General features: G+C 46.8%; 1 protein-coding gene and 1 non-coding gene across 2 annotated transcripts in view; both read right to left on the reverse strand.

Annotated features, from left to right (window-relative positions):
- The window catches only part of ACTL8 (actin like 8), a 63,047-nt gene that overhangs the window by 12,620 nt on the left and 33,224 nt on the right, over positions 1–17,203 (reverse strand). The window lies entirely within an intron of this gene.
- LOC114812759 lies at positions 8,239–8,376 on the reverse strand. The gene has a single exon (XR_003760407.1). It is a non-coding gene; the product is annotated as a small nucleolar RNA SNORA7 (small nucleolar RNA).

The raw sequence follows: 17,203 nt of genomic DNA on the forward strand, positions 1-17,203 counted from the left end.
ACATCATAAATGCTTCAATAGCATAAAAAAAAAACCACAGGTGATGGGAGCAGCACCTTTCCATGAGCCAACGTTCCCACCCTGCAGCTCCTCTCAATGAAAAGTCCTCCCAACTCAGCAGGGCGGAGGGGAGAAAACGTTCATTTCCAGCAGCTTCTGCCGATCCCAGGAAACTTCCTGCTGAGTCCGCCTTACTCCATTAACTATGTAAGTTTTCAATCGTAGGGGAGCCCATCAGGAAGAATAACAGCCACCCCCACCTCACCACCCTCCCCAAGCCAGGACTGTGCCCAGAATTGTTACCATCCCGGAATGGGAGACAGCTGAATTTCTCACCTGAAAGATCTGGCGGGTTCACTGGGGTTTACTTTCCCCATTGGAATTTGGGGGCGATAAAAAAGCCTGTCCTAGAAATGCAGGCACTGCAGAAAGGATGGGCTGGAGTGAGCCTGCACTGGTCATCCCCAGAAAGTACCTCACATGAACCGTCCTCAAACGAATGACTCATAAGCAGGGATGGAGTTGTTCCAGGCCCATTCCTAGGGTGAATGATGGTGATGGTCAGGAAATTATTCGGGAAGAATCTCATCTAATGCCTCATCTAAATGCCTTTTGCTGCAGAGTAAACTCAGCTCAAGCAGGAGCCTTGGAAGGATTAAAAAACCAGGGGCAGTCAATAGGAAACGCATCCGTACAGAAAGTGATCCCTGTGTGTACGGAGGTGATGATGGTGGTATTCGTTACTGGCATATTCTGTGTCAAGCACTGTTCTAAGCGCTGGACAAGATAGAAGCTAATCCATTTGGAAACAGTCCCCATCCCACATGGAGCTCACAGTCCTAATCCCCATTTTACAAATGAGGTCACACTGAGGCACAGAGAAGTGAAGCGACTTGCCCAAGGTCACACAACAGACAAGTGGCAGAGCCAGGATTAGAACCCAGGTCCTTCTGACTCCCAGGACCATGCTGTCTATCCACTAGGCCATGGACAGATTGTCAGAGACGGATCCCAACCCCGTGAATAAAACCACCTTGGTCAGCACCTTCCGTCACAGGACAGATATACACATGCAGTGAAACATTTGGATCACTTCGGGGAGTGTGCAGGTTAGATAACTTCTTGTGTTTTTTATTTTTTCCATCTATGTTTCCTCAATTACATTCAAGAGGCTTCCTGATTTCTGACAGCCTGTTTGAATTTAGGAGTATCTTTGCTTGGTCCCGTTTCAGGGGAAGTACCCACTGAGGCAAATGTGGTCAAGAGGTTCTCCCACATATTCAATCTGTCCCCAAATCCTGCCTGTTCAACCTTTACAACATTGCTAAAATCTGGCCTTTCCTCTTCATCCAAACTGCTTCCATGCTGATCCAAGAATTTATCCTATTCCACCCGATGACTGCTTTGCCTTCTTCCTGACCTCCCTGCTTCCCGTCTCTCCCCTCTCCAGCCCATACTTTCTTCTGCAATGTATGAACTCCTCAAGAACCTCCATTAATTGCCCATCCACCTCTCTGTCAAAACAGAAACTCCTTTCCGCTGACTTAAAAGCACTCAGTCACCTTGCCCCCCTCCCCCCACCTCACCTGGCTGATTTCTCTCAATCAATTCATATTTATTAAGCGCTTGCTGTAAACAGAGCACTGTACTAAGAATTTGGGAGAATACAATACAGAGTTAGTAGATATGTTCCCTACTGGAAACAATCTTACCATCTACAGCATGCTCACTTCACTCCTCTAATACCAACCTACTCACTGTAACTTGATCTCACTTAACTCACCACTGATTCAATTAATTGTAATTACTGAGCCCTTACTGTGTGCAGAACACTGTACTGAGAGCTAGGGAAAGTACAATGTAACAGAGACGGATGACACGTTCCCTGCCCATAACTAGATTACAGTCTAGAGAAAGGAGCCTACAGTTTAGACTCCTCTCCCAAGTCCTGCCTCTGGCCTGGAATTCCCCTACACCACTCCGTCATGTATGACGGACCATCCCTCTCCCCACCCTCAAAACCTTTTTAAAGTTAGCATCTCCTTCTTTAAGCCCCAATTTCCCCTTCTCCCTCTCCTTTCCGTATCAACCTCACACTTGGATTCGTACTTTTATTCATCCCGACCCTCAGTCCCACAGCACTTATGTACATATCCAAAATTTAATATCTGTTCCCCCCTCAAAACTGTAAACTCAGCCCGTCAAAGGGCAGGGACTGTCTCTATCTGTTGCCGATTTGTACATTCCAAGCGCTTAGTACAGTGCTCTGCACATAGTAAGCGCTCAGTAAATACTATTGAATGAATGAATTGATTGATTCTGGGACCAGAGCTGGTTTTGGAAACTGAGTCCCTGTTTTGGGTGAAGCTGTAGCATCAGTGCACTCCTGCAGTCACCCAACTGTGAACGTGCCCATGGGCAAGCCCGAAATCGAGTTCTCGGTACAGACACGGGTCCAGGACCCTTTTCAAATCGATCAATCCATGGAATTCATTGAGAACTTTCTGTGAAGAGCACTGTGCTAAACATTTGGAAGACAACAGTGGAATAGGCATATGTGATCCCTATCCTCGAGGAGTTTTACAGTTTAGTCGGGGAGACAGGTGCTAAAATAAATCACAGGTAGGGGAAGGAAGAGAATATTAGGACATGGACAGAAGTGCTGGGAGGGTGGGGGTGAGGAAGTACTAAATTGTTTAGGGGACGTGGAGATTTTTTAATGGTATTTGCTAAAATCTTACTCTGTGCCAGGTACTGAATAAAGCACTGGAGTAGATACAAGCTAATCAGGTTGGACACAGTCTACGTCCCAAATGAGACTCACAGTCTTAATTCCCATTTTAAGGACGAGGGAACTAAGGTAAAGAAGTTAGGTGACTTGCCCAAGGCCATATGGCAGACAAGTGGCACAGCTGGGATTAGAACCAGGTCTCCTGATTCCCAGGCCTGTGTTTTACCCAGTATATGCGGCATCTCCGCCTTAACTGCCCAGACAACACAGTAGAGATGAGAAGCAGCCTGGCTCAGTGGGAAGAGCCCGGGCTTGGGAGTCAGAAGTCATGGGTTCGAATCCCAGCTCTGCCACTGTCAGCTGTGTGACTGTGGGCAAGTCACTTCACTTCTCTGGGCCTCAATTCCCTCATCTGTAAAATGGGGATTAACTGTGAGCCCCACGTGGGACAACCTTATTACCCCGTATCTACTCCAGCGCTTAGAACAGTGCTCTGCACATAGTAAGCGCTTAACAAATGCCAACATTATTATTATTATTGTTATTATTAAGAGAGGAAAAGTAGGGTGGAGAGATGAGACATTAGTCACCTTGGTCACCACCCTTTGCATATCATCATCCAGAGCTCCTCTTTAGCCATCTCTTGGCCAAGCTAGCAAAATAAGCCACCGTTCCAAACGTCATTACCTTTCACTAATACAACCCGGGAGTCAGGATGACAGGTTTGTAACCCCAGCTCCACCACTTACCTGCTGCGTCACTTGGCGACTCTCTGCTTCAGTTTCCTCATCTGTATAATGGGGACTCAGTACCAGTTCTCCCTCCTATTTAGACTTTGAGTTCCATGTGGGTCAGGTACTGTATCCAACCTAAGTTGTATCTAGCACTACCCGAGCAGGGTCTAGGAGTCAGAGGACCTGGGCTATAATGCTAGCTCTGCCACTTGCCTGATATTTGACCTTGGCCAAGTCACTTCACGTCTCTGGACTTCAGTTTCCTCACCTGCAAAACGGGGATTCAATACCTGTTCCTCCTCTCTTTTGGACTGTGAGTTCCAAATGCAATAGGGTCTTGTCCAAGTTGATTACTTTGTATCTATTCCAAAACTTAGTACAGTGCTTGGCACATCAGCACTTACCACAATTACTAATTATTATTAGTAATAGTAGTGAATAGCTACTGCTTCACCATTCCTCCCTCCATCCTACACTGGGCCCTCTCCTTCGAATGAGGATGGGACACAAACAACACATCATTAGTTTAGTTCCTGCTTGGGGAGGTAACAAGCAAACAAGCAGTAACCAGCACCGTCAGCTGAAAGCAGTTTTCACAAGAGACCCAGACGATTAAAAGGATGGGAACTTAACCAGATGAGCGAGCTTCTTTGCAGAGGAAGAATTTCCATTTTTACCCAGGGTTCCCAATGGAGGAATTGGTGTGCTCTGCTAAGCATGTTGCCGGTGTGGTGAGATGAACTACCTGAAGAAAGAGCTCAGATGGAGTTCACAGGACAGGGCCTCTGCCTCAAGTGTCTGCCCGGTCCACTTGATCTTCAAAGTAGGATGGTTACGTAGCCATGTCCTTCTCCTCTTTCCTCTCCCCTCAACCCAAGATGGACAGAATGAAGCACTTCCCACAGACAGCCTGGGAATAGTTGCTTCAAAACAGTATCAGATTCCTGGGGACACTCTCACTCTGACTTAAGAAGAGAGAACAGTTTGGCCAGAGGAACCGACTTAAGTAAGCGTGCCTTGAACCCTGCAAATTAATATCATCCGCAGACTCGTCCCCTTCCTAAACAACTCCTCAAATCAGAACCAGGATCTTCGCAGGGGGCCCCAGGACTGGGAAGTGACACTCCGTTGACACACAGCCCTAAATCCTGCTACAGAGACTGGACTCCCGTTAATGTCCATTTGGATTCTAAAGCCCTTCCTATAAGTAATTATGGTAATTAAGTGCTCACAGTGTGTCAACTGTATTTACTGAGCAGGTACTTTGTGCAGTCCACTGTACTAAGTGCTTGGGGGAGTGGAATATAACAGAGTTGGTACACAAGTTCCCTGCCCACAATGAGTTTACAGTCTACAGGGAGATACAGGCATTAATATAATAAATGAATCATGGATATGCACATAAGTGCTGTGGGGCTGAGGGAAGGATGAATAAAGGGTGCAAATCCAAAGACACAGGTGACACAGAAGGGAGTGGGAAAAAAGGACATGAGGGCTTAGATAGGGTAGGCCTTTTGGAGGATGTGTATCTTCAATAAGGCTTAGAAGGTAGAGGGAGTGATTGTCTGTTGGATATGAACGGGGAGGGTATTCCAGGCCACAGGCAGGAGGCGGGTGAGGGGTCGACGGTGAGATAGATGAGATCGAGGCATTAGAGGAGCAGAGTGTGCAGACAGGAGTGCAGCAGGAATTCAGGAAAGTAAGGTAGGAGAGGGCTGGGTGATTGAGTGCTTTGAAGTCCACGGAAATAAGTTTCCATTGGATACCACACCTTCTCACTCGCCTCCTCTCCGACACTCCTCTTCCCCATAAATCTGTTGGAGAAGCAGTGTGGCTCAGTGGAAAGAGCACAGGCTTGGGAGTCAGAGGTCATGGGTTCTAATCCCAGCTCTGCCGTTTGTCAGCTGTGTGACTTTGGGCAAGTCACCTCACTTCTCTGGGCCTCAGTTACCTCATCTGTAAAATGGGGATTCAGACTGTGAGCCCCACGTGGGACAACCTGATCACCTTGTATCTCTCCCAGCACTTAGACCAGTGCTTTGCACATAGTAAGTGCTAAACAAATGCCTTCATTATTACTATTCCCCCACAGAGACCTCCACTCTCAACCCCTTTCATCTCTCTCAATGCATCACACCCCACCTAGCCTCCATACCCACTCTTAATGACCAAACTGATGCTCTCAACACCACCCTCTCTACTCATCTCACTCGTTCCCCTATCCCTTCATCACTCTCGCACCACTAACCCCCTGCCCTGGATCGCCTGCACTGTCTGCCTCCTTCACCCTTATGCTCGAGTGGCTGAACACTACTGGAAGGAATCTAAACCTCAGGCCAAGCTGGTTCACTTGAAGTGCGTCCTTTCTTGCCGAAACTCTGCCCTCTCCTCTGCCCAGCAAAACTATTTCTCTTCCCCTGTTAACACCCATGCCCACCCTTGTCGGTTGTTCCGGACATTTAACTCCCTCCTCTGGCCCCCTGTCCTCCTCCCCTCCCCCACATCCTTCACCACCAGTGATCTGGCCATCTACTTCATTAAGAAAATTAACACAAACAGGTCTGAGCTCCCCAAAATCAGCCCCCCACGCCCTTGCCTCTCAACCCCCTTTTCAACTTTCCCATCCTTCCCAGCAGTACTTTTAGAAGAGATCTCCTGCCTTCTCTCAAATGCCACCCCATCCACATGCGCATTGGACCCCATTCCTTCTCACATTATAAAAGCCTCTCATCCCTTCCTTCCTTCACTACCAATTTCAAACTGCTCACACTCCAATAATTTCTTTCCCTCTGTCTTCAAACATGCCCTCATCACCTCCTCCAGCAGGCCTTACCAGATTGAGCCCTCCTTTTCCCACTGCTCCTCCTCCTCTCCCCATTGCCCCTACTCCCTCCGTCTGCTCCTCCCCCTTTCTCTCCCCATAGCACTTGTGTATATTTGTACATTTTTATTAATGGTGTATATATCTATGATTCTATTTATCTATTTTGATGCTATTGATGCCTGTCTACTTGTTTTGTTGTCTCCCTCTTCTAGACATGAGCACTTTGCTGGGTAGGGATTGTCTCTGTTGCTGAATTGGTCTTTCCAAGTGTTTAGTATTCTCTGCACACTAAGTGCTCAATAAATACAATTGAATGGCCACATCTTCCCCATCCTCAAAAAACCCTTCCTTGACCCTACTGCCCCCTCCAGTTATCTCCCTCCTATCCTTCCTCTCCATACTCCTTGAGCGAGTCGTCTACACTCACTGCCTTGAATTCCTCTCCTCCAACTCTCTCCGGGACCCCCTCCAATCTGGCTTCTGCCCTCTCCATTCCTCTGAAACCACCCACTCAAGGTCACCAATGGCCTTCTTGCCAAATCCAATGACTCCTACTCCATCCTAATCCTCCTCGACCTCTCAGCTGCCTTTGACACTGTAGACCAACCCCTTCTCCTCAATACGTTATCCAACCTTGGCTGCACTGGCTCCGTCCTCTTCTGCTTCTCTTCTTATTTCTCTGGCCCTTCATTCTCAGTCTCCTTCGCAGACTCCGACTCCTCCTCCCATCCCCTAACTGTAGGGTTTCCTCAAGGTTCAGTTCTTGGTCCCCTTCTATTCTCCATCTACACTCACTCCCTTGGAAAACTCATTCACTCCCATGGCTTCAACTATCATCTGTATGAGGATGACATCCAAATCTTTATCTCCTCCCCTGTTTTCTCCCTCCCTCTAGGCTCACATCTCCTCCTGCCTTCAGGACATCTCTATTTGGATGTCCTCCCGCCACCTCAACTTGTCCAAAACAGAGCTCCTTATCTTCCCTCCCAAACCCTACCTTCTCACAAACTTTTCTGTCACTGTGAATGGCACAACCATCCTTACCATCTCACAAGCCCACAACTTTGATGTCATCCTTGACTCCACTCTCTCATTCACCCCACATATCCAATAGGTCACCAAATCCTGCTGGACTCACCTTCACATCATCACCGAGATCCTCCCTTTCCTCTCCATCTGAACCACTACCATATTAGTACAATCACTTATCCTATCCCGACTGGATTACTCCGTCAGCCTCCTTTCTGTCCATACTTCACTCTGTTACCAGATTATCTTTCTCCTCCAAGAGGCCTTCCCAGACTAAGCCCCCTTCTCCTCAGCTATCCCTCCCTTCCACGTCACCTTGACTCGTTCCCTTTGCTCTTCTCCCCCTCTCCCCATCCAGGGCATTTATGTATATATATACACATTTCTATAATTCTATTTATTTATACTGATGCCTGTTTACTTGTTTTAAGGTCTGTCTCCCCCACTCTAGACTGTAAACCCTGTTTGGACAGGGATTGTCTCTCTTTATTGCTCAATTTAACTTTCCAAGTGCTCAGAACAGTACTCTGCACACAGTAAGCACTCAAGAAATACAACAATGAATGAATGGCCGGACAACCTGGAAGTTCTTGAAGAGTAGGGAAACATGGATTGAACAGTTTTGTAAAAAGCATTTAAAAAAGTCTGGGGAGCAGAGTGAAATGTAAAGTGTCAAGCACTATTCTAAGTACTGGGATTGTTGCCTTATGCTGTCGAGTCGCCTCTGACCCATAGCGACCCCACGGACACATATCTCAAAACACCCCACCTCCATCTGCAATTATTCTGGTAGTGTATCCATAGAGTTTTCTTGGTAAAAATATCAAAGTGGTTTACCATTGCCTCCTTCTGCACAGTAAACTTGAGTCTCTGCCCTCAGCTGTCTCCTTGCTACTGCTGCCCAGCACAGGGGAGTCTTGACTTGTAGCAGATTGCTTTCCACTCGCTAGCCACTGGCCAAGCTAGGAATGGAACGGGTATGCCTCTGCTTGACTCTCCCTCCCATAGTCGAAACTGGTAGAGTACTGGAAACTCTCCAGTTGTGACCCTGAGAGGGTAAGTGCTGGGATAGATACAAAATAATCAGCTTGGACAGAGCCCCCATCCCCCAGTGGGCTCAACTGTAAGCAGGGAGAGAGAACAGGTATTGAATTCCCATTTTGTAGATAAGGAAACTAAGGACAAATGTTAAAAGTGACTTGCCCAAGATCACACAGCAGACAAATGGCAGAGCCGGAATTACAACCCAGGACCTCTCTCGGGCTTGTCCTCGCTGCACTAAGCCACACTGCCTCTCCCTCTCTTCTCTCCCCAAGATGGATAGGATTGGAAATTCCAGTCCAACTTCTACTGCCGCTGCTGCTAACTACCTTTGTCACTCAACCTAGCTCTGCTCTGAACAGCAAAGAGAATATTCAGACTCTAGCCAGTCATCCCCCTGCCCCAGAGTTGGCTCCAGGAAGCTCAGGGGAGAAAGGACTCCCTCCCCACTCCCAGGAAAAATCATTTCCTACAGCCCCCCGGCCTTCCCCAGCTGGTACTGCTGGCAGACACACCGGTTAAAGATGTGAATAGTCTTTTTAATAGATGCCTTGTAAGTATTATTCCCTCATTAATCAGGTAACATGCTGAATGGAATTCTAATCCAAACTGCTCTTCTGTTCCTTTCGTAATACATTTCCTCCTTCCCCAGAACCCGTTCAATTTCCATGTCGGCGTCCTGGTGCACACTTTCTTCTGGTCTTGTCCCCTTTTCAGCCCGGGTTCCAGTTAATCCCCTCTGAATCCTTTCCTTAGGATCTTTAGGTGCCAGGATAGATCTGTCAATCTTTCCAACTGCTTCTGCCCCTCTAGAGCAGGAGCTCTGTTTCTTTGGAGTCCTAACTTCTGGACCTTAAACTTTCTAGGATCACCTCAAGTCCCTCTCCGGGCCCCGTGTCCTTGCAGGATCACACTTCAAGTCCCTCTCTGGGCCCTGTGTCCTTCCAGGATCATGGGTTAAGCCTCCTTTGAAGCCTGACCTCTCAGGGTCATAGCTCGGGAACCTTCTGCCCCAAAATGACTTAAGGGCTCCTTTCCCAATTACCTAGCTCCTTCAACTCTTCCTCCTTCCCCAATCCTTCTCTGGGTTCCAGGTAGACATTTTATAAGGCTTAGATCCTAATCCCATTAACCTTCCCTCTGGGATGGAGGGCAATTCCTTAGGAGTGAACATCCTCCTTTTCTAGAAGTTTCTTAGGTTTCTCCTCCCGGAGAAACCCAGACCAACTCAAATTCATCCAATGAAGCCACTAAAATGAGCAAAGAAATGCAGGACATCATAGGGGCTGACTGGGAAGCTAGACTATGTCTGCTGGTAAACATTCCACACTCTAGAAGGGTCCTTGTCAGAGGAGCACCGGGGAGAAGTGAAAAGGGTTTTGGTATTTTTTTTTTTGGAGGATTGTGGGGGGAACAGGGCAAAGAGAAAGGCATAAAAGACCACTTGTAGAAGTCAGGACCCCCATAAGTGTTGGGAAGGCTGGAGAGGTGAATGGGAGATGGGGTCAGCTCGATTCAGAGGTTCCATCTGGCCTTTTCTACCTTCGCCTGTGGTGCTAGGAGTCACCCCCATCCGCCTAGACAATTGGGCTGGCTTTCAGATACACCCACAGGGTAATACATATGCCATATTGAAGGGATCCATCAAAAGAGCCAAAGACTCTTCTACCTGCAGCCAAACAACTTGTTCAGCAGGATCCCGCCAGGAAGGTTAATAGGCGGGGGGGCGCGGGGGGGGGGGGGGGATTCCACTGTTTTCAAACCAAGGAAGATGAAAGTTATGAAAATTGCACATGGCATGGGACCAGCCCCGCCAAAGGAGATGTGCTTCCAGTTGGAGGAAATCAAGTTGGCTTTTTCTAACCCTTTGCTCTCGTAATGCATTTCTGACACTAATCAGGGATGCGTCCCCTTGGGAAGCAACAATAATGATTAATGATGTTAAATATAGCGAGAGATTGCTGGGGTAAAATTAGGCGCCATGCATAAAACATTACCGCTCCTCATTAGATAGTCAAATTAGCCCCTTTAATGCTTCAGATGTTGGCTCACAGTGACTTTGACCCAGTCGGCATGGCTGGGGCACCCAGCCCCCCGTCCACTGGTCCGATAGCGCAGGCCACAAGTCAGTAGCTGAACAGAGCTAAATCGGCCTCCCTCGTATGGGGAAGACCTTCTACAGTGGTTACCCTTCCCGCCCTGAAAGTTTAGGGAACCAGAATAATGACAATAATAATTATAATGATAATAATTGTCATTTAAGTGCTTACTATGTGCCGGGCACTGTACTAAGCAATGGGATGGATACATGGTAACTGGGTTGGACACAGTCCCTGTCCCACTCTGGGCTCACAGTCTTCATCCCCATTTTACAGACAAGGTAACTGAGGCACATAGAAGTTAAATGAGTTGCCCAAAGTCACACAGCAGGTAAGTGGTGGAGTCAGGATTAGAACCCAGGACCTTCTGACTCTCTGGCCCATGTTCCTTCCACTTGGCCATGCTGCCACAGTCACTCCAGTGGACGGAGGGTGTCTCACTCCGAGAAGCTGAGATGCTGCCACTGATATTTGGGGGCAGTAAAGTGAGGGATGGAAGCATCACTAACCCTAGTGGATATCTATCTTTGCGGACCTGCTGTTCTCATCACATAACAATAAGAACAGTAATAACAATAATAATAATGATGATGGTATTTGTTAAGCACTTACTCTGTGCCAAGCACTGTTCTAAGCACTGGGGTAGATACAAGGTAATCAGGTTGTCCCACTTGGGGTTCACCATCTTCATCCACGTTTTACAGATGAGGTCACTGAGGCACAGATAAGTTAAGTGACTTGCCCAAGGTCACAGTTGATAGGTAGCAGAGCTGGGATTAGAACCATTATTATAATTAATAATAATAACTGATATTTGTTAAACTCATACTATGTGCCGAACACTACACTAACCACTGGGGCAGATACAAGATAATTAGGTCCTGCAAGGGACTCGCAGTCCAAGTAGGAGGGAGAACAGGGATTGAAGCCCCATTTTGCTGATGAGGGAACTGAGGCACCGAGAAGTTAATTAACTTGCCCAAGGTTTCACAGCATAGCTTAGTGAAAAAGAGCATGGGCTTGGGAGTCAGAGGACCTGGGTTCTAATCCCAGCTCCTCCACTTGTCTGCTGTGTGACCATGGGTAAGTCACTAAAATTCTCTGTGCCTCAGTTCTCCTATTTTCTCTCCTACTTAGAATGTGAGCACCATGCAGGACAGGGACCGCGTCCAATGTCTCTATCCCAGAGCCTAGGTCAGTGTCTGACACGCAGTAAGCACTTGAAAAATACCATTAAAAAAAAAAAAAAAAAAGGTGGCAGAGCCAAGATTAGAACTCAAATATTCTGACTCCCAAACCCGTGATCCTTCCACTGGGAGATTCTATTAGGGGAAGATTCCTTCACAGACCTGGCAATGCCCACCAATTCCAAGATCCCGAGACCCTGGGACTGGGGAGCTCCAGTCCTCTAGAAGGGGTGCTGAGTTATGAGGCCACCCCTACTTCCAGTTTCCTCCCCCAGTTACCCTGTGCTCATGCCCAGGCTTGATGCCATCCGCATGTTCCAGGCTCCATCTAAACCACGTAGCTCCTTACCTCCCCACCAGGAAACATTTCCAGGCACAAGGGAAATCCACTGCTGTCAAGCTTGAGTAAAGTTGCTCTATGGGAGCTCTCTGTAAAGAATCAGCTAGTCCCAGAGAAGCAGCATGGACTAGTGGATAGATCACGGGCCTGGGAGTCAGAAGGACCTGAGTTCTAATCCCAGCTCTGCCACTTGTCTGATGCGTCACCTTGGGCATATCACTTACCTCATTACCTCACTTATCTCATTTGTAAAATTAGGGATTAAAGACTGGGAGCCTCATGTGGGACAAGGACTGTGTTCAACCTCTTTGCTTGTATTTACCCCAGTGTTTAATACAGTGCTTGGCACAAAGAAAGCACTTAAATATAACAATAATAATAATAGGATTTCCCTTTAGCTAGGGAGGAAGGAAGCTGTCAATTGAATTAAGCTTCCAGAAGCATGTGAGTCAGACATGTCAACCAGGAGCCCACCCTCTAAGAGTTTAAGGACCCTTGAGAGTTCACCCTTCCCTATTCCCACCCTGAAAAGTCCCTATTATCCATCAGTGATAAAGCAGGGAAGGATTTCTAAACTGTTGAGAATTAAGAACCACTTTCCCACAGCCTGTGTTGGAATCTGGAATACATAATAATCTAAAGGATAAGGCCACAACTGAAGTTCATTAAATGCTGTTGACCGACAGGTTATGGGACCGGGGCAGCGGGGACTGGAGAGCAGATGAATATGATAAGCAACCTGCTTCTTTGGGGTACTGACAGCAGGAGCTCAATAAATCAGACTCAAACCACTGAGACTGGGGAGACGAGGAGGATAGAGGAGAGAAAATCCAGAAAGAGTCGACAAATCCCTCTGAGTCTCTCCTTCCAGCGTCCACAAGCCCATCTCAGACCAACAGAGTCTCCTATGGCACACGGATTCATCCAGTAATTCAGTAGTAATAATATTGGTATTTGTTAAGCACTTACTATGTGCAGAGCACTGTTCTAAGCGCTGGGGTATTAGAACAGTGCTTTGCACATAGTAAGCGCTTAAATGCCATCATTATTAGTAGTATTCATTGAAGGAGTGTGGACTAGTGGATAGAGCGTAGGTCTGCGAGTCAGAAGGACTTGGGTTCTAATCCCAACTCAACCATGCCTCTGTTGTGTGACCTTAGGCAAGTCACTTAACTTCTCTGTGGCTCAGATACCTCATCTGTAAAATTGGGATTAAGATTGTGATCCCCACCTGAGACATGGACAGTGTCCAACTTGATTAACTTGTATCTACCCCAGAGCTTAGTACAGTGCCTGGCACATAGTAAGAGCTTAAAGACCATAAAGTGGAGTGAGTGAATTCTGAGCACAGAGCCCTGTATGACATGCAGACCCCACAGGCTTGTACTTCAGTTTCCCCTTCCGAGAAACAGGCTAACAGAAGGCACGATCTACGGCTTCTAAAAATCCGGTAAACCCTCTGTGCCTAAGTAGAAACTGTTGAGGATCTTCTCACACAACACCTGATCAGCCATCTGCTATTAGAGGCAAAAACAGACTGGCTTAGCTACTCTCAACCTTTATTACCGACTTTGTCACGTTGTACTTTCCCAAAGCTTAGTACTGCACTCTACCCATAGAAAGCACTCAAATAGCACTGATTGATTGACTAAGAATCCTAAATTCACTAAACGCAGGAGGTCTGGTTGCCCTCACACAGCTTCTCCTCCGCCTCCCTTGCTGACACTTCCACTAGCACCAGATCGAAGATCTCCCTGACCAGCCGGACCTCGGGGTCCTGTCCGGAAGCGAGGCTCCACTCCCTGAGAAGTCATCATGAAGCCCCCTGGAGCAAACCCGTACTCAGCAAAACATCCTGCTTTTCAGAAATGAGTGAAGCAATAGTATGTACATATGTATGCCTTTATGTATGTTTTGAGCGCTCACTTGATGCAGTGCACTGAACTAGGTACTTGCAGAATACAAAATAAAGCAGTGATACATTTCCTGCCCACAGGGAATTTACACTCCAATGGAAGACACAAATTCAAAACTTTTAATACTAGATCAAAATAATTGAGTAAGTGCACATAAATGAATGCTAAAGAAGGTGTAAATTAGTGCTAGAGATGGCTGAAGGGCTAATATGGATCAGAGTGGTGGGAAATGAATGAGGGAATTCATTTATTTATATTAATGTCCGTCTCCCCCTCTAGACTGCAAGCTAGTTGAGGGCAGGGAATGTGTCTGTTTACTGTTATAATGTACTCTCCCAAGTGCTTAATACAGTGCTTTGCACACAGTAAACACTCAAACACAACTGAATGAAAACATGCTGGGGGAGGTGTGATTTCAGGGGGGTTTTGAAAGTGAGAAGAGCTGTGGTCTGTCTGATCTGCGGAAGGAAGGAGTACCAAGCCAGGGGAACAGCATGAGTGAAGCGAGGGAGGCTGGAGAGCTAAGCGCGAGGGACTGATACAAGGTGGACTCGGAGGAAGGAAATGGCGAGACGGGAATAGCAGATGAAGAGAGCAGACAGGGAAGGTGGAGCCAGATGGTCGTGAGCCTTCAAGCCGGGTGGGAAGAGCTTTTTTGAAATGCAAACAGACCCAAGGAGCCAGTGGAGGGTTTTGAGGAGACAAACTGTGTGTAAAATGACTTGTTATCCCCAGACAGAGAGAATGCCTTCCAATTACGCCCAGAAGTCAGCCTGGCTCCTGGAAATACCAGGCTCAGCACTTGTGAAGCTTAAGACAAAGTTTTGGAGAGAGGCATCTGGAGCTGCTAAAAGAGAACGTCTGAAAATAATTATTGGAAATCAAAATAGGAACTGTTTTGAAACAAGAAACTCCTAGACAACCTAGTGCCAGCTCAGGATAATTCAGCAGGAGTTTGAGTGGCTGGTATTGCTAGCCCAAAAGGAATTTAAAAAGCAGACCGAGTTGTATGAAATAGTAGTAATGGAATGTATTAAGTGATGACGGTATGCAAAGCCCGAGGCTAAGTGCTGAATGATTATGGTGGCGTCTCCGAGTGCTTCCCTGGAATCAATGGGATTCAACTGAATTAATTAAATCAATTAATCAATGGTATTCATTGAGTTTTACTGTGTGTAGAGCACTGGACTAAGCACTTGGGAGAGTATAATACAGACTTGGTAGACCCGTACCCTCCGTATACAGGATCTGCCCACTGAGACTTGGTCAGTATTCATTACATGGCTCTCAGGCCTAATCCATTATCAGCAAGTTTAATAATAATTATAATAATGATGATGATGATATTTGTTAAAACGCTTACTATTTGCCAAGCACAGTTCTAAGCACAGTTTTTTGGTATAGGCAGCTGGTCTGTCTCCCCCGATTAGACCGTAAGCCCGTCAAAGGGCAGGGACCGTCTCTATCTGTTGCCGACTTGTTCATTCCAAGCGCTTAGTACAGTGCTCTGCACATAGTAAGCGCTCAATAAATACTATTGAATGAATGAATGAACAGGGTTGTATCAACACCATCACCAACACCATATTTATTAAGCACTTAGAGTGTGCTTTACGCTGTACTAAGCACTTGGGAGAGAACAGTCCAACAAAGGTGGTAGACAGACTCCCTGCCCACAACAAGCTGACAGTCTACAGGGAGACAGACATTAATAAAAATAATTCATAATGTATAGCTTATAGAGATGAATAATTCATGTGCAGAGCAGGACAGTCAAGATATGGGTTTCCAGGAGGATGGACACACCCATCCTAAACGTTTTGTCCAGTGCTCTGCACATAGTAACAGCTCAATACCTACAACTGAATGAATATGATGGCAAAAGGTCTTGTGCCTTGGTTTGTGAAAGTCTGTATTCTCCTTTTCCCTTCACTTCCACTGGGAAGAAACAGTGGGATTCAACAACTCCATCTCTTGCCTCATCTCCCAAATATTTCATAACAAGCCACTGTCATACCCTCTGATTCCATCCACAGAGTTCCAAGGCAAAATATTTCAGTCTGCCAATCTACAGGATCAAGAAGTTCTTCCTTCTATCTGACTCCAGTCTCTCCTGTTCTGGCATTTCTTACAGTGCTAAACACTGTATTAAGTGCTGGGGTAGGTGTAAGGCATTAGGGAAGACACAGTCTCTGTCCCACATGGGGCTCACAGTTTAAGGGGGAGAGAACAGGTACTGAATCCCCATTGTAAAGATGAGGGAATTGAGGCATAGAGGAGGTAAGTGACTTGTTCAAGGCCACAAAGCAGACAAGCTGGGGAGACAGGATTAGAACTCAGGCCCCTGCTCATTCCACTAGGTCACGCTGCTGCTCCAACTGCCTAGTGGTGAATGTTCTGTGCATTTCCAGATCCAGGGACGTTGCCTCATGAAGGGGAGAGAAACGTGAGAAGGGGAAATTCCACAGGGACGCTTTATAATCAAATTCTAAGTTAGGCGAGTCAGCAAGGAAGCCCGAGAGACAAAATGGTTTTGCTCCTGCCTCAATCCATTCAAGAAGTTCAATGAAGTGAAGCCCAAGGCATGTGACAATCCATCCTCCCCACACTTCCGAGAGGCAGACTTCAGCTGCGGGCCTACTGAGAACCAGGAGAAAGGGAGGGTAACAAGTTAAACTCAAGCCAAAGTCCTCCCCAGAAAGCGATCCCAACTCACCCCAACAATAACGGTCCCCACTCCCGCTTACCAAGACACAACGCCACACGGCACACAGTCCGTGTGCATGCAGAGAAGCAGTGTCGCCCAGTGGAAATAACACAGGCCTGGGAGTCAGAGGATCTGGGTTCTAATGATGACATTGCCATGTAACAGGTCACTGCCCCCCCCACCTTTTTTTCTTTTTATTATTATTATTTCTTTTATTATGCCCACACACTGGGCATACTGTGTGCAGAACATGGTATTAAGTGTTTGGGAGAGTACAACAACAGAATCGGTAGACATGTTCCCTGCCTAAGAGCTTACAGTCTGCCCCGTGGCAGCACATTGACGCAATCAGTGGTTTTGACCACTTACAATGTATAGAACATTGTACTAAATGCTTGGAAAAGTACAATAGAATTGGTAGTCCAGTCTCTACCCACAAGGAGCTTAAAATCACCAACGGACTCCCATGTCCATTGACACACTTTAGTTCACTGTAATGTCTCAAAACCGTTCTGTGATGCAACACAAATTTACTTTGATATCCCCCTTTTCAAGGAACTGATGACGTTGCGATGGATGAGAAGTATTCACTCGT

This window comes from Ornithorhynchus anatinus, chromosome 5 (assembly GCF_004115215.2).
Source record: "Ornithorhynchus anatinus isolate Pmale09 chromosome 5, mOrnAna1.pri.v4, whole genome shotgun sequence".
NCBI lineage: Eukaryota > Metazoa > Chordata > Mammalia > Monotremata > Ornithorhynchidae > Ornithorhynchus > Ornithorhynchus anatinus.